The following is a 21921-nucleotide window of genomic DNA, read 5'->3' on the forward strand; positions in this document are numbered from 1 at the left end:
TGATATCCAGGATCTATAAAGAACTCCTCAAACTCAATGCACACAAAACAGACAATCATATAAAAAAAAAAATGGGCAGAAGATATGAACAGACACTTCTCCAAAGAAGACATACAAATGGCTATCAGACACATGAAAAAATGTTCATCATCACTAGCCATCATGGAGATTCAAATTAAAATCACATTGAGATAACACCTTACACCAGTTAGAATGGCTAAGATTAGCAAGACAGGAAACAACATGTGTTGGAGAGCATGTGGAGAAAGGGGAACCCTCTTACCCTGTTGGTGGGAATGCAAGTTGGTGCAGCCACTTTGGAGAACAGTGTGGAGATTCCTCAAGAAATTAAAAATAGAGCTTCCCTGTGACCCTGCAATTGCACTACTGGGTATTTACCCCAAAGATACAGATGTAGTGAAAAGAAGGGCCATCTGTACCCCAATGTTTATAGCAGCAATGGCCACGGTCGCCAAACTGTGGAAAGAACCAAGATGCCCTTCAATGGATGAATGGATAAGGAAGATGTGGTCCATATACAATATGGAGTATTATGCCTCCATCAGAAAGGATGAATACCCAACTTTTCTATCAACATGGACAGGACTGGAAGAGATTATGTTCAGTGTAATAAGTCAAGCAGAGAGAGTCAATTATCATATGGTTTCACTTATTTGTGGAGCATAACAAATAACATGGAGGACATGGGGAGATGGAGTGGAGAAGGGAGTTGAGGGAAATTGGAAGGGGAGGTGAACCATGAGAGACTATGGACTCTGAAAAACAACCTGAGAGTTTTGAAGGGGCGGGGGGGTGGGGGTGGGAGTTTGGGGGAGCCAGGTGGTGGGTATTAGGGAGGGCACAGATTGCATGGAGCACTGGGTGTGGTGCAAAAACAATGAATACTGTTATGCTGGAAAGAAATAAAAAATAGAAAAAAAAGTCCCAAACTGGATTTCTTCATTTAAGAAAAATACAATTTCCAAATGAGTATATTGAGAAGGAATTATACTCAGAATAGTTTTGTCATGAAATTATCAAAGAATCTGTCAACCTTTATGCTGAAGTGATAACTTGGTTTGTCCTTGTATTTGTGTGTTCAGCTTTCTCATGAGTTAATCCCAAAATAATTTTTTCCCATTTTTGCCCCTAAAAAACGTAGCCTGTTTTATTCGTAAGTATTATTTAAAATATTTTGTAAAGATTCTGTATATTGTATATTACAAATCATCTATTCAGTTGTTGATGTCTGACTTAGTAAAATAGTTACCATGGTTATTGTTTTTGATCTACCAGAGACTTACTCTATTTTTGATCCATATAAGGCTTAGGCTCTTGCATGCTTGCATTTGTCTACACCCTCTGCTAAAGATCACTAGGAGTGCATGTGTAGTTGAACAAGTAGGGCTTGTTTCTTTTATAAGGAGAGAGACTACATGCCATCGGGTACTGAGTTACATCTTGGGGTGCTAGGGAGGACTTATTGTAGGATTTGGGCTCATGGAAGGTGGTTTTGGAGGGAGTTTAAAGATGATTTGCTTTGAATTGGATGCTATCAGGAAGTGTGGGTTATTCCATGATTTGGTATTTTAATCTTATCTAGAAGGAGGGCAAGTCTAAAGCTGCAATTTATAAAGAAGCGGCAGTTACTCTTATGAACTAGAATGGAGGAATGTTGAGTTGTTTTAACAGTTTGGACAATGTTTATGTTCAGACCTGTGCAGAGGTTGGTTTTATTTTTTGTTTTGATCCATCAGGACCCCTGAGTGGCTTTGTCTAAAGTTGATGTTCTGTAAAATTATTTATGTTCATGGGAAAACACTGAGATCTGTTTGTGAGTATCAGGTAACCTCTTAGCAACACCAGCGTCCAGCTAATCGTCCCAGGCCAACACCTGATGTCAAAGACAGCCCTTCTTCTTCTCACATTTATTTTCTGTACCTTCCTTCCATTACTGAAAGATAAGGGTGTCTACTTTTAAAACTATGCTGTTCACTTTTATCATTTATCATATTGCCCATGCCATGAGGAAGATTTCAGTAGAAATAATGAAGCTAGTTTGGACTCCGTGCTTAAATGGCAGAGTCTTCTGCTCAATGGTTCTCTAGTAAATAATCCTCTCTCACAGAGATACAAGATGCATTACTTGTCACAGTCTTCTTTTGTCATCCTGCCGGACTTTTTAAGTAGAATCAACTGGGGATAATCTACAGTGCCTTTCAACTTAGAATATTTTGACCCTAGTTGTTATATAGATTCTATATAATATAAGAATTTGACTTGATGATGCTAGAAAGGTTTAAGGAACACAGAAGCCAAAATGAGAAGATGATGTCACAAGTTTCTGGGATGTCACGTAGGCAAGCTGAAAGAAGACCTCTTGGGCAAACATTGATGAGTGAAGGATAAAGTTGATTTGGCAGGATGAGGAAATGTTGGTTGGTTGGTTGGTTTCCTTTCTTGTGTGCTTGCCTTGCTGTGAACGTCTATTCTGGAGTAGATCCCAGCTTAATAGGGGCCATGAAGATCACGGCATTATTAAAATCATCTAAGCCTTTGCAAGTCAATTTATTTTACATTAAGTTATCCTAGGACTCTTTAAGGCTATGGCAACTGTTAAAGATTCCAGGCCTCAGTAGGAGAGGAAAATTTTTCTTTCTTTTCATATTCTTCTTGTGCCTCCAAACAAACAAACAAACCAAAACGACAAGAACAACAACAACAAAACCCAAAACGTTTTGATACCACGTGGGAACAATACAGGATTATATACCATTTACACCGTTGTAAAACTTCTCTATTTTTCTTTTAATGATAACCTGTGCTTCCATTGCCTTGTTCTTCTATGTATGAAATAAAACCCCTTTGTCATCTTCTTTCTTTCGCTGGAAAATATATGTTAGAGAAAGTGTGAACTTTGGAGCCAGACTGAGTTCAAATCCTGGCTCCACAAATCCTTGTTTGACTTTGGACAAGTTGTTTGATCTCTCGGTGCCTCTGCTTTCTAATCTATAAAACTGGGTAAAACAGCAACTCTCTCTGTTGGGTCATTGTGGTAATTGAGTGCATTTTTGTACATTTATAAAGTATTTAAAACAGTTTCCAGCACACAGTGAGCATTCAGTAAATTCAAAATATTAATTACCTTTTAATATTTAAAATAGTAAAAATATTTTAATATTCAAAATAATTAATTATCTGTTTAATTGCCAGTAAAATATGTCAGGTTTTTTTTGATTCATTGTAAGTGTTACCAAACATAGTGGTATAAAACAGCAGCAATAATTTATTATTTCTCAGTGCTTTGGGGGTTAACTGGGCTTTAGCTAGTTTGTTTTTACTCAGGATTTCTCATATGGTTGCTGCTGGATGTTGACTTGAGTCTTCGCAGAGGCTGCTTCTGTCATAATTCTGGTTGGTAGCTGGGAGCTCAGCAGAAGCTTTTGTCTAGAACACCTACATATGGTCTCTGGATGCAGTCCGGGGTTCTTTCCATCATGGTGGCTATGTGCCTAGGGCAGTCTTCCCAGGAGTATGAGCTGGGGGCTGGGGGGGAAGCTGTATCTGGTTTTTCTATTTAATCTTGCCCTTAGAAGTGGGTTAAGACTGGCCCATATTCAGGAGGAATTAGCAATTGATCTAATATTCTAGTTTTTATAATGGCTCATGTGGATTTGTATATGATTAAAATTCATTGGAGAGCTTCAATATCAATGCTATGTCTGAAATAATAACTTTGTCTATTATCATAAGCTGCTGTAATGGTTAAATTTTATGGTCAACTTAGCCAGGCTACAGTGCCAAGTTGTTTGGTCTAACTAACTAATACTAGTCTAGATCTTGCTGTGAAACTTTTTGAATGTGATTAACATATAATTAGTAAACTTTAAAATAATGGAAAATACTCTTGGTGATGTGGGTGGGCCTCATCCAATCAGTTGAAGGTCATAAGAGCAAAAACAGTTTTCCCAGAGAAGAATGAATTCTGCCTCTAAGACTGCAATACAGAAATCCTGTCTGAGTTAGTTCTAGCCTGCTGCCTCCCCTGCAAATTTCAGACTTGAACATCTCCTACAATTATAAGTCCATTCCTTAAAAACAACAACAATAACAAATAACTCTTAATATACATTTATATCTATCCTGTTGGTTCTGTTTCTCTGGAGAGCCCTGACTAATACAATTGCTATTTAGCATTTTATAATTGTGACTGTCATACACCTTTAAGTACATGGTAGGGACATTGGGTGTAGGGAATTTATATTCTCCAGGAATATGCCCTATGAATACTTACTGAATGAATCAATGAAAACTTCGTGACACTTTCCCCATAACTTATAATGCTCTTTATTTCATTAGGCTTCACTGATGGTTAAAGGACCTGAGGGTCAACTTAGTTTTTCTAAATCAACACAAAGTCATTTATATGTTAATTTATGATTCAGACTTTATCTGTATTTCGAGTGAGTAAGACTAGATATCAGAGCTAGGTTAAAAATGGCTGGGTTTGCTCTGAAAACTGAAATTGAAATATTTAAAAATGCAATCAGGCTTCTCATTTTATGCCCTAATCTACTCCATTTATTAACATGTATCCTACTGAGAAGTATACTACTCCAAATTTACATATATGACCAGATTCAGAAAGTTGAAGTATTTAGATGTTAGATGTTGCATAATAGATAGTTTGAACTGGCCATTCCCTTCAAATTGCTTTGCTTATCAGTATATTGCCTAGACTTTTGTTTTATATTTATTTATATGCATCTTCCCAACTTAAATCTTTTTTTTTTTTTTTTTGCTGTTTCATACATTCAATTTTAATATGAATTTTAAAAGTATTAGCTGCTTGAGGTTCAAGAATCTAAAATTTTAGGAAACTCAGGATGTGAGATGGGAGAAATTTCATTTGGTTCTATGTTTAATCTTATTAGCATACATAATTGAGACTAGACAAATCCTGACACATACCACCCACCTTTCCTACATATTTTTTTAACATTTTCTGTATTTATATGCCAGAGAGAGAAAGAGGGAGAGAGAGAGCGCACAAGCAGGGGAAGTGGCAGGCAGAGGGAGAAACAGGCTCCCTGCTGAGCAGGAAGCCTGATGCAGGGCTCAGTCCCAGGACCCTGGGATCATGGCCTGGGCAGAAAGCAGACACTTAACTGACTGAGCCACCCAGACACCCTTGTAATTTACCCATTATCTTAATGTTTCAGTAGAATTTCCATATGTAAGAAATACTTCATTCAGAATTTTTTAAAAAATTTTATTTAAGTAATCTCTACACCCAATGTGGGGCTTTAATTCATGACCCTGAAATCAGGATTCCCATATTATTCTGACTGAGGGAACCAGGCACCCCAAGAATTTTAAAATAACATTTAATTATTAAAAGCTGAATTTTTAAGGCATCATCAGGATTACATGGATCTTAACAGCTTCTGTCACAGTGATTCCTGGATTTCCCAGATTCTATCATTTCTGAACCACCCTACATTACTTTATTTGCTTCTTCACCTTTTGCACAGTAAATGCTGCACCTTTGAGTGAGCAAAAAGATCTCTCTCCCTAGAACCAGATAAAATTTTGCCCAGTTTATATTCTCCAGACCCATTCTCTTTTACTTTTTTCCCTCTCACCCAATTACTTCTCTTCAGAATGAGGCATTGATTTTATGTGCCTGTGCATGAGAGAGAAAGAGAGAGAGAAGGCAGAGAGGGGAGAGAGGGGAGTGAGGGAGGGGGAGGGGAAGAACGAGGGGAAGGAGGAGGGGAAGGAGGAGGGAGACACCTAAACACCACTAGGCTAGATTTAGGATCATTGACCTGTGGTTCAGTGGCACTTTGTATTACCATTATCTTAACATTCTGTCCACACTTGTCTCCTCTCCATTATGCAAACTTTGTGTTCACAATGTTCATTAAGTCACCAGTGCCTAGCAAAGAGACTGATGCATTGTAGACACTAGCAGTAAACGCATCAAGTCAGAGATTTTGCAATCACATCATTCAGGTGGAGAAAAATCTTTGAAGGAAGGCATAAGTGTCTAGAGACCAAAAGCTAGCAAAGAGATATTTATAGTTCTTTTTTTTTAAGATATTTATAGTTTTTGAAAAACTTCAGATATTTGACCAGCTACTAATTTCTAACGGTTTTTTTTTTAAAGCCTCACTCCTAGCTATTACCCAAACTCAGTGTATTATTTTCATATGTTAGCAAAAAGATAATGTAAACAAAAAATCTGTACAGTATATGCTTATTAAGAAAACTGAAAAAATGAAGAACCCATGCCATTTTTATACTATGAATGTGGCATTGAATTTTGTTATATGTCCTAAGTATATGTTTTTATTTGCAAAAAATCATTTCTGGTAATTAAGTGATGAAAAGATTATTTTTAAGATGTAAACCAAATATAAAACTGTATGTATCAGTAATATGTGTATATTTTGCAAGTATATATGTATATTTGTGTATATATGTATTTGCATTATGTATCTGTGTATAAAATAGTACATACTTTATAGAATCGTTAATGAGGATTAAATATAAAGTGCTTTGTATAGTGCCTGGAACATAAAAAATGTAAATTTTGCTAATATTATGGTTATCAAGAATAATAATTATTTTGGGGTCGAGGCCATTTTTTTTTCTCTTTTCACTTCTACAGAAATAAAAGATAAAATATTTTCTGGTCATCAAAGCTAGTTATCATATAGTGAGTGACAATTCGTGTTTTGGGAATCAGTGAACTGAAAGTAGCATCCATATCAGGTCAAGCTAAAAAGATTATGCATCAGTGCTTGCAGTCAAAATGCCGTCACCCTTTCTTCTTTTCTTTGGACAGAGGAGAGTTCTCTCTCTGAGGTCACAATCAAACAGGGCCTTTGCTCCCAGTGGTGATCTTGTGTCAGTTCCTCTAAGTTTCAAATTGCAACTTTGTATCTCCTAGAACTTGAAAGCTTTTAGAAAATTTTATCTAAAATTAGTTTTCTAGTTGAGAAAACTCACCCTAGGTTTATTTTTCCTGATATATTTCATTGCTTTCCTTCTGAGGCATTTGGAATAAGCATAGGAATTTCAGTTATATTATTTATTTATTTATTTATAAATTTATTTTCAGTGTAACAGAATTCATTGTTTATGCACCACACCCAGTGTTCCATGCAATACGTGCCCTCCATAATACCCACCACCTGGCTCACCTGACCCCCAACTTCCCTCCCCTCCCAAACTAGATGACTTCTTCATGTTAGTAAGAGGAAGAAGACCCAGCTTCTCCCAACTTACCCTCATGAGTTCTTCACATTCATCAACATTAACAATAGTCACTATAGGAAAAGAGACCATTTCTCCAGGATAGTGAGAGGTGAAGGAAAAGAAGGTGAAAGAGGAGGTTTGGCGTTGCCTATCCGCTCTGTTTCCTCATTCGGGAAACTCTGCAGCAGGTATTTTCCTCCCGGGTGTGGTGGTCAGAGGTCACAGTGCCCCTTTGCCCACTGGTTGATTTCTGTTTGCATCTTTCTCCGCCCACCCCTCTTTTGCTCTGCAGAAGAAACTGTTGATCCCTACCTATTTCACCCACAGGGTTAGCACTATAGGTAGTAATGTCTTTTCTTATTTTCTTCCAAGGTCTACCCAGAGAAACAGAGTTCTATTAAATAGATCAACTGCTTGATATTGTTTGACAAAAAAAAAAAAAAAAAAAAAAATTAGAAAAAATTGAACTGGGCCATTATTCATGACCAACTCAAAATTTTCTCTGAGGCATTTACTCAAAGAGATACATTCAAAATCAAATTATATTTAGAATAACTGTTACATTAATTATACAAGCAACACATTAATTGCATTGCCTTCATTAATAATTAAAACATGCCGGATAAATCTAAGTCCCCTTTATCATGACTGCAGTCTTGGGCCTCTTTCTCCTTCTCTGGAAGTAACTAGAGAAATAACTCCTCATGCATATCCTTTTAGTGTCTTTTTCTTTCTCATATTTGAGTTGTAAAATATAACAACCTGTAGGAAACAGAGTATTGTTGTTTTTGATGTAAAAACACACTGTTTTGCAATTTGCTTGCACCCCTCACACTCAGTGATAAATCTTAAAAGATCTCTTTATGATTGAATATAAAGATCTACCTCATTCTTTTTTTTTCCTATTGTACTATATTTCATAATATGGTATTCTCTTGTTTATTGTCATTTAGTTTATTTCCAGTTTTTACTGTTACAAGTGAAGTCACAATGAGCATCCCTGAACATGACTCATTAAATTTAGATGCCAGTGTTTGTCAAGAATGTATATGCAAAATTGAAAAAGGAGGATTATAGATAGGGTACCCATAGTCTCAATTATTCTAGATATTGCTAAATTTCCCTTATAAAAACACTATCATAGATAATATTAAATAAGCAGTACATGTTTTTCCACATTTTCAGTAACATTTGTTATACAGCTTCACATTTGTGGCAGATTGATAAGTGAAAATGGTTTCAGGTTAATTCTTCTTTCTCCAGGGTGGGATAATCATAGTAAAAAAAAAAAAAAAAAAGCTAAACATAATATCATATGATTGATTAAGCAAAAATCAAATTGATTCATTAATTTTTTTTCTTTATTTCTATTTTACTACATTATGCAGTCAGACATCTTTGTTCAGGGACTGCTTGTAAGAGTTTCTCTTTAGGACACAATTCCTTCCTTTCATCACAGTACGGCTGTTAATTGGTTTTTGAATCTGATTACTGATACAAATCGGATCAACGGTAAAAACACTAAGCAGTTTATTTCATTTTCACAGTCCATTGCCAAGAAAAACCACTGATAAATTCCCATGAAACCAAGAGATGGTCTGTCCTCCCTAGCAAGCAAAAAAAGGAAAGAAAAAAAAAATCTAGACGGTTGTAACTGACAACTTGTTAAAGAAGCCTTTCCTTACAGTCAGTCCCTCAGGTTTGGGGTTATGAGAAGAGCTAGAGCATATTCAGGCTTTCACTCTACTTTGTATTATACACATTTATCTGCTTTTACTTAGGATAAAAGCGAGAGGTGAGCTTTAGGGCCTCAAGGCCTGGCTTGAACAATCAAATCAAGTTATTTTTAGCACCAGGAATGCATCCTCGGCTTCAGTGGCTGTGCTGTGATGGTGATAAGGAGGCCCAGTGGCCCAGAGATTCAGGCTTTGAGCAGGAATAAAAAGGGAAGCCCCTATCTCAATAAAGGGTGTTAGGAAAGAAGAATGTGCTAAACTCTCCATTACCAGCAGCCGTGCCAGGGCAGAGAAGTGAACTCTCAAGTGTGTTCAAGGTATAAGCATTTTAGTTAAATGTTATAGTATTTATCACAGGTGAAAGAAAAATACATTACATAAAGGCTAGTACTTTTGAATGAATGAATGTGGCAGCATAATTTACTTATTAAACCATACTAAAATTAATATCAAATCTGTGTATAAGCATTTTTGTCATAAACCCTATCCATATAGCTTTGTGTGAGAATTTAATCTCTCTACCTTTTTATTTACTCATGTATGAAACGGAGTTACTAGTAGTTTACTAGGGTAGAAGAGAGCATATATGTTATGTTGGGTAGCCTCTAAACCACAGTTATGGATTTATTAATTTATTAATCTATAATCTATTCCACAAATAGTTACTGAGTATATATTTTGTCCAGGAAAACACACACACACACACACACACACACACACACACACTGTAGTGTATATAATCAATTTTGGGGAAGGAATGGGGATTCTTAGCTATTATGACAACCTGTAGCAAGAATTCTTATCCTAGAGGATAAATGTAGGCTAACAGAAGAGAATGATAATTAAAGCAAGGCCAGAAGTGTGAGTTTGCTACTCAAGCTAGGGGCAACGGGCTTAAGAGAGCAGAGAGAAGTACTTCATGGGGAAAAAAGCATATAAAATGTCTTAGACGAAAAATTAGCTAGGAGGTTCCTTGAGATTTTCTGTAGTTATTTTTATGTTAATTTCCAACTCTTGTATAGTAAAATAGATGCATAATGCAGTTCGGTATATTTGCTTTAAAAGCTTTCATTTTAGGAAAATGAACTAACATTAAAATGAAGTAATGCTTACTTGAATTATATATTCCAGTGGCAGATAGAAGTCTTATAATATCCTTAATTCACATCCTGTTGTTATTTTGGAGTTTTATATATTTATATACATTTATTCCATTTCTTTAAAACTAAAACACCCTTTAACACTTCCAGCCTGTATTCAGTAATTGCTACATCTTACAGCATTCTTAATTAGTTCCTTTTCCAAACTAAAATTTGAGGTAAAACTTTGTAGGCATATTCAGTTAGTAATTCCAGTTATATCCCTTTACTGGGTTATACAAGCCATTTTGTCTTTAGGTGATACTCATTTAAAATTCATATTTTTCTGAGTATAAAAATACAGATATTATAGAACACTGACATCAGGCAGAAAAGTAGAACAATTTAAATGAGAATCAAATGATGCTACCATCCAGAGTTAGACATTGCTAACATTTTGGAACATACATTCACAATCTTAATTTTTTTTTTTTTTTTGTCCTAAGCATATATGTTACTTAAAACTGAAAATACTTAGAATATGCATGAATGTATTCAGGTCTTTCTAATATCTATAATATTTTCTCCTATTAATAAATATTCCTTAGAACTATTTTAATATATGTAAAATGTTCAACAAATTTTAGCTTACTCAAAAATACCTGTTGCTGGGGCACCTGGGTGGCTCAGTTGTTGGGTGTCTGCCTTCAGTTCGGGTCATGATCCTAGCATTCTGGGATCGAGTCCCACATGGGGCTCTCTGCTCGGCAGGAAGCCTGCTTCTCCCTCTCCCACTTCTCCTGCTTGTGTCTCCTCTCACTGTCTCTCTCTGTCAAATAAATAAAATCTTTAAAAAAAAAATACCCGTTGCTGAATATTTAAGTAGTTTCAACTTCTTACTAATTTAAATAATGCTATCCTAAATCTCTATGTATATGAATGTTTGTGTATATATCTGATTTGTTCCTGGTAATTTCTAGAAATTTCATAGCTAGATTAAAAATAAGAAGTATTCTTGATACATATTGCCAAATTACCCTAATGTACAAATTTATGTTTCTCTCCGGGTTTTTGTATGTTTTCACATATTTCACAGGAATAGTCACTTATTTTTTTAAAATTGTCTGCCATTCTGATAGTCTTCAAAATGGATATTTGCTTAAATTTGTATTTCTTAGATTAAAGGAAAGACAAGTTTGTTTATTTTTATTTTTTCAATATTTTATTTATTTATTTGAGAAAGAGCAAGAGCATGAGTGAGGGTAGGGGCAGAGGGAGAGGGAGAGAACCTCAGGCAGACGGCACTGAGCAAGGAGCCTGATGCGGAGCTCGATCTCACAATGCTGAGATCGTGACCTGAGCCAAAATCGAGTCAGACACTTAACTGACTGAAACATTCAGGTGCTCCGAAAGACTGAATTTTAATGAATTTTTTTGACGTAGAAAAGGTATGTATAAAGTATAAGACTTTGAGTTTGGAAATAAGTATATACTGGTGAAACCATCACCACGGTCTATACCAAAAACCTATCTAACACCTGCAAAATTTCCTCCAACCTTCTTATTTATTATGGTTACAATTTTTTTTTGTTTTAACACTTAAGACTAACCCTTTTAGCAAATTTTTAGGTATATAATATATTGTTATTAACTATAGACACCATGCTCTACAGTAGATCTCTAAGACTTCATTTCATATAAACAAAACTCTGTACCCACTTCTGTTACCTCCCCATTTGCCCCTACGCTCAGTACGTGGCAACCCTCATTCCACTCTCTGTTATGAGTTTTACTCTTTTAGTTTCCATATATAAATGGTATATGTCTTTCTGTGTCTGACTTATCTCACTTAATGTAAAGTCCTCTAGGTATGTCACAAATGGCAGAATTTCCTTTTTATGGATGAATAATATTCTGTTGTATATACCACTTGTCTTTATCCATTCATTTGTCAATGGACATGTAGATTGTTTCTGTATCTTCACTACCGTGAATGGTGCTTCAGTGAACATGGGAGTGCTCTTATCTCTCTAAGATTCTAATTTTATTTCTTTTGGATAAATACTCAGAAATGGGTTTGCTAGATCATATGGTGGTTCCATTTTAGTTTTTTAGGAAGCTTTACACTGTTTTCCATAGTGTTTGCACCAATTTACATTCCCACTGACAATGAACAAGAGTTCATATTTCTCCATATCTTATCCAACATTTACCCTTATTTTTTTCAATAGCTATCCTAGTAGGCCTAAGGTAACACTGTGGGTTTTCATTCGCATCTCCCTGATGATTAGTGATGTTGAACACCTCATATATCTGGCATTGTCTTGGCAGAAATGTGTTTTCAGTTCCTTTCTCATTTTTTATTGGGTTATTAATTTTTGCTATAGAGTCGTAAGTATTCTTTATATATTTTGTGTATTACCCCTTTATCAGATACATGGTTTGTAAATATTTTCTCCCATTCTCTAGGTTGTCTTAACTGTGTTGATTGTTGTGTAGGAGCTTTCTAGTTTGACATAATCTCATTTTTCTATTTTTGCCTATGCTTTTTGAGGCCATATCCAAGAACTCATTGCCAAGGCCAAAACTGAAAAGCTTTTCTTCTAGACCTTTATGGTTTCAGGTCTTATATTTAAATATTTAGTCCATTTGAATTGACTTTTGAGTTTGATGTGAATGTCTACTTTTCTAACACCATTTATTGAAGAGACTATATTTTCTCCATTGTGTATTCTTGGCACCCTAGACAAAGATGAGTTTGCTGAGTATATGTGAGTTCATTTCTGGGCTCCCTGTTCAGTTCCATTGGTCTATATGTCTGTTTTTATGCCAGCACTGTACTATTTGATTATAGCTTTGTGATATATTTTGAAACCAGAAAGTGTGATACTTCCAACTTGATTCTTCTTTCTCAACATTGCTTTGGCCATGCAAGGTCTTTTGTAATCCCATATGAATTTTAAGATTGTTTTTGCTATTTCTGTAAAGTATACCCCTGGAATTTTGATGGGAATAGCATTGAATTTGTAGATCATGTGGAAAATATGGATATTTTAATAATAATAGTTTTCCCAACCCATAAATTGGGATGTTTTCCATTTATTTCTGAAGAAAGACTGATTTTCCCTCTGCATTTATTTTTCCTTTCATATGTTCTATTGTAGCCTGTTTTCCCATTTTTCTTCCTGTTTTCCGTAATATTCTATTGACTTACATGGGTCATGTATAGTGGAAGATTTTAACATTTTTTGTGTGTTGTATTTAAAGAAATTAGTGTTCCTTTTTTGGGGGGGCTATTACTAAATTGGAAAGTGAAGGGGTATTTGATATATGGTGCTGGTAAATTATTTCAGTAAGAGAGTATAGGGAGAAGAGACTTGGATCAGGTATTAAATCTTTATACATTTAAAAAAGTCCACTTCAGATGGATTGACTAGGTAAATGTAAGAGAAAAACCTTATGAAATAATTAAGAAATTCTAGGATAATATCTCTGGTCTATTATTGGCGAGAATATTTTTAAGCACAAAGACTGAAAGAAATTTGTAAGTGGGAAAAATTAAGATTTCACAACATTAAAAAAAATAGAATCTGTAGATATAATAGTCTCTAAGAAAAGATTTCCAAGAGTATGACTTATTTTACATGTAAAGTCATATAATAATGGATGGACCTGAAAAATATAGATACTATCTCTTTTTTGTTGTTGAAAAATAGTTGACACACTTTTCTACAATCAATACCTACTTTAATTTCATACTCTAAGATGTAGAACCATTTTATTGTAAGATATGATTCAAGTATAATTGGAATTTCATATATAATGATAATCCTTTTAAGGTAAATTTCATTTGTACTTTGGTGGTGGGTTATTAAAGAAAGATACTGCCTTTCTAATTAACATAAGTTTAGTTTTAGAGAGCTCTTCTTTTTACTCTTTCTTGGGTCTGCAGTCCAGGTGAAAATGCCTACCTTGGATTCCAAAGAAATGTCATTCAGGTCCTGATGACTGACGACCACAGCCCCTATCTCTTTCTTGGGCTCCAGGCTGGTGTTTCCATTTCCATATTAGAACACCTTACCTGAATGTCAGACTATAAATAAATATGTCCCAAACCCAAGGGATTATTTCTCTTTCCAACCTGCTCCTTCTTAAGTATTCCCTCTCTTAGTTAATGATAACATTGACAACCTAGGTTTCTTTTCTTGGTGTCATGCTGCATTTCCCCTTCCCTGCTATTGCAAGGATCTAATCATTTCCCAATAGTCATTTGTGATTCCACAATTTCCATTCCACTTTAGAAATCCCCTTATTTTCTTCTTTCCCTTCCCCCATTTTTAAAAGATTTTATTTATTTGAGAGAGAGAGAGAGAGAATGAGAGAGAACACAAATAGGCCTAGAGGCAGAGGGGGAGGGAGAAGTAGATTTCCTGCTGAGCAGGGAGCCTGACATGGGGCTGGATCCCAATCCCAGGACCCCAGGATCATGACGTGAGCCATCTGCACACATTCCTTCCCTCCCTTTTTAATGGTATTTCTCTAGTTTAGATTCTTCTCATTGATCACCTCACTCTTGCAAGAACTTGCTAATTGGTCTCTTGTATCTCTTCTCCAAAAACTAGTTAGATGTTAAAAAAATATCTGTGAAGAAACCCTTTTCATGTGTTCTAGAACATTCACAACTGTGAAAAGAACTTGAAGAAAATTTGTTCTCTGTAACATTCGATATCCCCTCACACACACATTTTTTTTTTCAAATTTTGGAAATTCCAAGTGTTTCTCTAAGCAGAATTCTGCCAAGTAAGATCCAGAGATAGTTATGACTGAGTGCTTGCCAGTGATTGTGGGTGAAGGACAATAAGAGGGGAACTTGAGAGAAGAGTTAATTAGTATTCACTCATTTTCTCCACCTCTTGGTCTGTTTTCTCTCATCTTCTCCCTCCTCTTCTTGGTGTTAATGTTAACTCTTTCTATCCAGCAAGGGATACACAAATAAACAAACTAAAATTTAAGCAAAGATGGGTTAAACACTGAAATGAATCACCAAAACCAAGAAAATCGTTTTAATTCTAAATTTTGTCTCTTTCTGTCTTTAGATTTGCCATAATCAAGCGCTACATAAATATAATTTACCCCTCCCCCTCTCTGCCAAAGTAAGGGACTGTCTTATTAGGAAACTGAAATAGCAGTGATTTTTTTGTGTGTGTGTTGATTGTTGAATAATTCTAGATTCATCATTGAAACAAGATGGGATCAGGAGGGAGACAAACCATAAGAGACTCTTAATCTCACAAAACAAACTGAGGGTTGCTAGAGGATGGGGGGCTAGGGCTAGGGTGGTTGGATTATGGACATCGGGGAGGGTATGTGCTATGGTGAGTGCTATGAGATATGTAAGCCTGATGATTCACAGACTTGTAACCCTGGGGCAAATAATACATTATATGTTAATAAAAATAATTAAAATTTTTTTGATTTATAAACCTATCAAATTATTCATAAACCAAATAACCAACTTGATAGTTTGTCATGTAGATATAATTAAAATGAAATGACCAACAATTATCATTTGTTACTTGAGATTTATCCCTGTAAAATAGGAAGTAGTGATCAGTTTGGTTAAAAATTTATTTGGGTAATAAAATTAACTATCTTGTATGAGTTTCTGTGGAATTTTGTATGAGACCAAAGTCCAGTCTTCCAGAACATATTTATTTGATTAAAAAAAGAAAGTGAAAATTCTTCAGAATATGACTTAGAATTAATTAATAGAAATTGATATTTAATCATTTTTGCTTAGCATATTTCAGAAGTATATTTCTTTGGAGTAGCCATACTGTGGAGTATTGAGGAATTTATGGCACTTTCTGAAGTATTTTAAAGGTAGGAGGTCCTCCTTGCCTCTCTCCCTAATAACTGATCTTTGGTGTGTTTTTAGAGGAATGGGGATAAGCTGCACCTTATTTTTTTCTTCTCTGAGTCTCACATGCTTTATCATGATTGTAACAGTTTAATTTCCTCTGAATCCTATAATAAAACAAAAATGAAATAAAAAACCATACAGAAGAAAAGATAGTTTCATCTCCTTCTTTAGACATACAACGTTGTAGGGATTCATTCAGAAGCCTGATGGAAAATTCAATATAAGAAGATTTTTAAATAGAAAACATATATTTATAATACTATAAATAACTACTATGTAGCGAGAACCTGCTATGTGCCCAGCACCATGCTAAATGCTCCATAGACAACATTTCAATCCTCATTGCAACTCTTTTCAATGCATTATTTAATGGAAGTGATTATCTGACATGTGCCAAACAAACTATACATTTAAATGATTTATTTAGCTACACTTAAAGCAATTATTAGATTCTCCATGTATTAGATGCCAGGGCTAGAATAGTCTGCTTTGGTCCCCTGATTCTTGGAAACAAATGATCACAAAAACAAAGTTGTCAGTTGAATTTAGGCAAATCCATTTCAGAATATGCAAGGAACAAAAGCAATGGGGACAAAAATAATAAATGCTTCAATTTCTGTTCTTGACTTTGCCTACTCTGCCACTCCATACTGGCTCCAAGTACCAAACCTAACTCATCCCCTATCCCCATAGCAGAACTCCCCTCAGAACTGTCCTCTCTAACTTATCTCTCCACAGAATCTTCACTGGGCATGTCTTCTCTGTGTTCTGTTCTATTAGAGCCTTTTTATCTACATTAACTGAGACAGTACACTAATTGGATAAATTAATCCTTCTTTTGTGTTAATTAGAAACTATAGCTTATGGGGTGCCTGGGTGGCTCAGTCAGCTAAGTGTTCCACTCTTGGTTTCCATTTAGGTAATGATCTCAGGGTCATGAGATCGAGCCACAAGTCAGGCTCCGCGCTCAGTGGGGATTCTGCTTGAAGAGTCTCTCCCTCTGCCTGCCACCCCACCCCGCTTGCTCACGTGTGTTCTCTCTCTTTCTCTCATTCTTCCCCTCTCTCTCTAAAATAGATAAATAAAATCTTAAAAAAAAAAAAAAAAAGAAACAGTAGCTTATAAAATTGTCCTTCCAGGTAACAGGTTAACATTCTCACTGAACTCCTCTTGCAATAAAGTATCATAGAATATTTGTAGGAACTGAGAAAGGATGACAGAAGAACAATTTTGGGAGAGTAAAATGAATATTTAGTTCTCTTCAGAGTACACTCAACTTGTAAATTGTTCATATAATAAATATTTGTTCATTTATTCAACAAGTGGAGTATGTCCCCTATGCAAGGCTAGTTTTAGATACTGGATATCCAATAATGAATAAAACAGCATAGTTCTCATTCAGTCCACACCTAACTCTGTACCATATTTTTAGGCTCTGTAAAGTCCTAAGAGGTGAGTGAGATAGGGGCTTTATCCTCAATGAGGTTTGCAGGCTCAGAAGCCTGTTACTAAAGGTATTTTGATGGTTTTTCCCCTTATTTATAGAATTATCTGTCCCATATCTATATATGGGATAAAAAAAAATGACCTTTCCTTCAGTAGCCTTCGGCATGCTTTGTTAAACAGCAGGTAGAACACTAATAGTGCTTTAGGAAACTGTCTTCTCTGATCACTCTGTTAGGAATGTAAATCATATATATAGGTCCAATAGGTTAAAAAAAAAAATCAGTGATGTCATTTGAGTGTAAGACAAGATGGGTTGCTGGAGACTTGTGTTAAATAAAAAAGTAGATTATTTAATGACATTCAAATACAAAACTTAAAAACACAGTGCTGGCTAACTTAGCATAGCTGAGGACCCCAGAATTTGATCTCCATGCTCCTATATTTTTATTTCTGCTTGGTAAGATTGATTATGATATTCAAAAAGTTCTTTAATAAATCTATGAATTGTGGTAGTATTTATGGTCCCATTAGGATGAATAACTAGAAGTTAACTTAAGTACTGTTATATTAATCTAGTCAAAAATAGTTATTTCATGCCTACCGTGTCCTGGGCTCTATTCTAGGTACTTGGGATCATCTGTGGCAAGATAGATGAAAATCTTTCTCTTTATGGGGTTTACATTCTATCAAGATAAATAAATATTAGAAATGATTTTCAAAAGTACTGTGGCAAAAGAGAAAAGTAGACAGGTTAATGGTAAGTAGAAGGTATTTGTAGTGGCTGCAGTTTTTTTATTAAAGTTTAATTCACATGCAGTATTCTTTTAGTTGAAGGTGTAAATCATACAGTTTCAATATTTTTATGCATTACAAAATGATCTCCATAAGACTAGTTACCATTTCATTTCACAAAATTATTAAAATATTATTGACTGTATTCCCTGTGCTATTTATTATACCCCCATGACTTATTTCTTTTGTAACTGGAAGTCTGTACCTCTTAATTACCTTCACCTATTTCTTCCCACTTCCACAACCTCATAATCAGCAGTTTATTTCCTGTATCTATGACTGTGTTCGTGTTTTGTTGTTTTTTGTTTTTAAATTCCACATATCAGTGAAATCATATGGTACTTGTCCTTCTCTGACTTCTTTCACTTAGCATAATACCCTCTAGGCTGAGTAATATTTCATTATATATATATATAATTAAATATTATATAATGGTTAATTATAATTAATATTATATAATGAAATATATACAAAATGAAATATTACTCATAATATAATTAAATATTATATAATGAAATATATATATAATGAAATATTACTCAGCCTAGAGGGTATTATACATATATATATGCATATATATATATATATATATATATATATACACGCACACCATGTGTTCTTTTTCCATTCATCTATCAATGGACACTCAGCTTACTTCCATATTTTGGCTATTATAAGTAAAAGTACAATGAACGTAGAGGCGCATATCTCCTTTAATTAGTATTTTCATTTTTTTTTAAAGATTTTATTTATTTATTTGACAGATCACAAGTAGGCAGAGAGGCAGGCAGAGAGAGAAGGGAGGAAGCAGGCTCCCTGCTGAGCAGAGAGCCCGATGCGGGGCTCAATCCCAGGACACTGGGATCATGACCTGAGCCGAAGGCAGAGGCTTTAACCCACTGAGCCACCCAGGCGCCCCTATTTTCATTTTCCTTAGATATTCAGAAGTGAAATTGCTGGATTGTAGGGTAGTTCTCTTTTTAATTTTTTGAGGAAGCTACATACTGTTTTCCACTGTGGCGGTACCACTAATGCATTCCCACCAACAGTGTACAAGGTCTCCCTGTCTTCCACATCCTCACCAAGCATTATTTTTTGTGTTTTTGATAATAGTCAATCTGATGGGTGTGAGGCAATATCTCACTGTGGTTTTGATTGGCATTTCTCTGGTGATGAGTGATGTTGAACATCTTTGCATATGCCTACTAACCATCTGTACATCTTCCTTGGATAAACGTCTATTTAAGTCCCTTACCCATTTTTTAATTGGGTTGTTTGTTTTTTAGATATTGAGTTAAGTTATTATATTTTGGATATTAACCCCTCATCAGATGTATGACTTGCAAACATCTTCAATTCAGTAGCTTGCCTTTTCTTTTTGTTGTTTTTGTCACTGAGCAAAAGCTTTTTAGTTTGATGTCCTCTTATTTGTTTACTTTAGCTTTTGTTGCTCTTGCCTGAGGAAACTGTTCCAAAAAATAGTGGTAAGACTGATATCAAAGAGATTACTGCCTGTGTATTCTTCTAGGAGCTTTATGGTTTCAGGTTTTAAATTCAAGTCTTTATTTTCAAATTTATTTTTGTACATAGTGTAAGGTAGTGGTCCAGTTTCATCCTTTTGCACACGGCTGTCCGGTTTCCCAACACCATTTATTGAAGAGAGTATCTTTTCCTCACAGTATATTCTTGCCTGCTTTGTCATAGATTAATTGACCATATATGCATGGGCCTGTTTCTGGGCTCTCCATTCTATTCCATTGATCTTTGTGTCTGTTTCGATGCCAGTACTATATTGTAGCTGTGTAACATAGTTTGAAATCAGGAAGCATAATACCTCCAACTTTGTTCTTTTTCAACATTGCTTTGGCTACTTGAGGTCTTTTGTGGTTTCATACAATTTTAGGATTTTTTTCCTTGTTCTGTGAAAAATGCCATTGGTATTTTGATGGAGATTGTGTTGGATTTGTAGTTTACAGTTTTTAATGGGCAATCAAGGGGAGCATACTGAAAAGTGGATTTGGGCCAATTCTTCAAAGTTATGATGGAGTGGCTATGCAGACAGATGGGAAGTATGTTCCATCTGGGGAAAAAGCCACTTGGGAAGATTGTGTGAGGCCTGTCCTAGTGACATTAAGGAGTCCAGTGGCTGGATGAAGTGAATGATGGATAAACTGAAAGGCAAAGGGCTTTCTTTATAAACCATTTTAAGAACTGGCTTTTCTCTTAGGGAAATGGAAACAGTAGCATGGTTTAATTCAAAGGAAAAGATCTAAATTCTTTTTTTATAAGGAGTATTCCAGCTCTAGTGTTGAGGATAAACTCTATGTGAACAGAGGTGAAAATAGGGAGACAAGTTTGGAAGTTATTTTAATAACCCAAGCAAAAGACAGTAGCTCATAAAATATTCTCCTGAGGTAACATGTAACACTCTCACTGAACTCTTTTGGCGATAAACTGCCAAAGTATTTCTAGCAACAGATGAATGGTTCAGACCAGGGTGTTAGCTAGGATTTTTAGTTGTTGAAAAATTGGACAGATATAGGGTGGTAAATGATAGCAACTTTGAGTTATCACCTGATGGCATGTGATTCAAAGTTCTTGTATTCTTGGGTTAGAGGGATCAAGAGTGCTCTGAAAACAGGAATGATGACTAAGACAAGTATGTTGCCTTCAAACCCGCTTGTATGAAGACTGTGTGCCAGGGTGTGAGAAGGGTCATTCTGTGAGAGAGCTATAGGAAAGCACAGTCCTTGGGAAAGAACTAGATTTCAGTTTCAGAAAGAAAATAAAGGGAATATTGAGAGAATAGGTTGAGAATGAATATAGAGGATCTTTGTATCCCAAAGGGTGTCATGGAAGATTTTGGGGTTGAGTAAGTAAGGATATGAGAAAGATACAGAAGAAGCAGGATGAATATAGAATTTATCTTTCAAAAGGACACTTTTTTTTTTTTTTGAGAGAAAATGCATTAATGTGAGTAGGGGGGTAAAGAGAGAGAAGGAGAGATTCTTTTTTTTTTTTGTTTTTGAGAAGGAGAGATTCTTTTTTTAAAAAAATGTTTTCATTTTTTTTAAATTTAATTTCTTTTCAGTGTAACAGAATTCATTGTTTATGCGCCACACCCAGTGCTCCATGCAATACGTGCCCTCCATAATACCCACCACCAGTCTCCCCTAACCTCTCACCCGCCCCCATCCCTTCAAAACCCTCAGGTTGTTTTTCAGAGTCCACAGTCTCTCATGGTTCACCTCCCCTTCCAATTTCCTTCAACTCCCTTCTCCTCTCCATCTACCCTTGTCCTCTGTGTTATTTGTTGAGCTCCACAAATAAGTGAAACCATATGATAATTGACTCTCTCTGCTTGACTTATTTCACTCAGCAAAATCTCCTCCAGTCCCATCCATGTTGATAGAAAAGTTGGGTATTCATCCTTTCTGATGGAGGCATACTCCATAGTGTATATGGACCACATGAGAAGGAGAGATTCTTAAGTAGGCTCCACACCCAGTGCAGAGACCCACCTGGGGCTCAATCTCATGATCCCGAGATGATGACCTGAGCAGAAATCAACTGGATGCTTAACTGACTGAGCCACTCAGGTGCCCTTCAAAGGGCGTTTTTTAAAGTGTAAGGGACACCACTGATGCATATACTAGAACAACAGGCATAAATAGGAACA

This window comes from Martes martes (assembly GCF_963455335.1).
Source record: "Martes martes genome assembly, chromosome: 2".
Lineage (NCBI taxonomy): Eukaryota > Metazoa > Chordata > Mammalia > Carnivora > Mustelidae > Martes > Martes martes.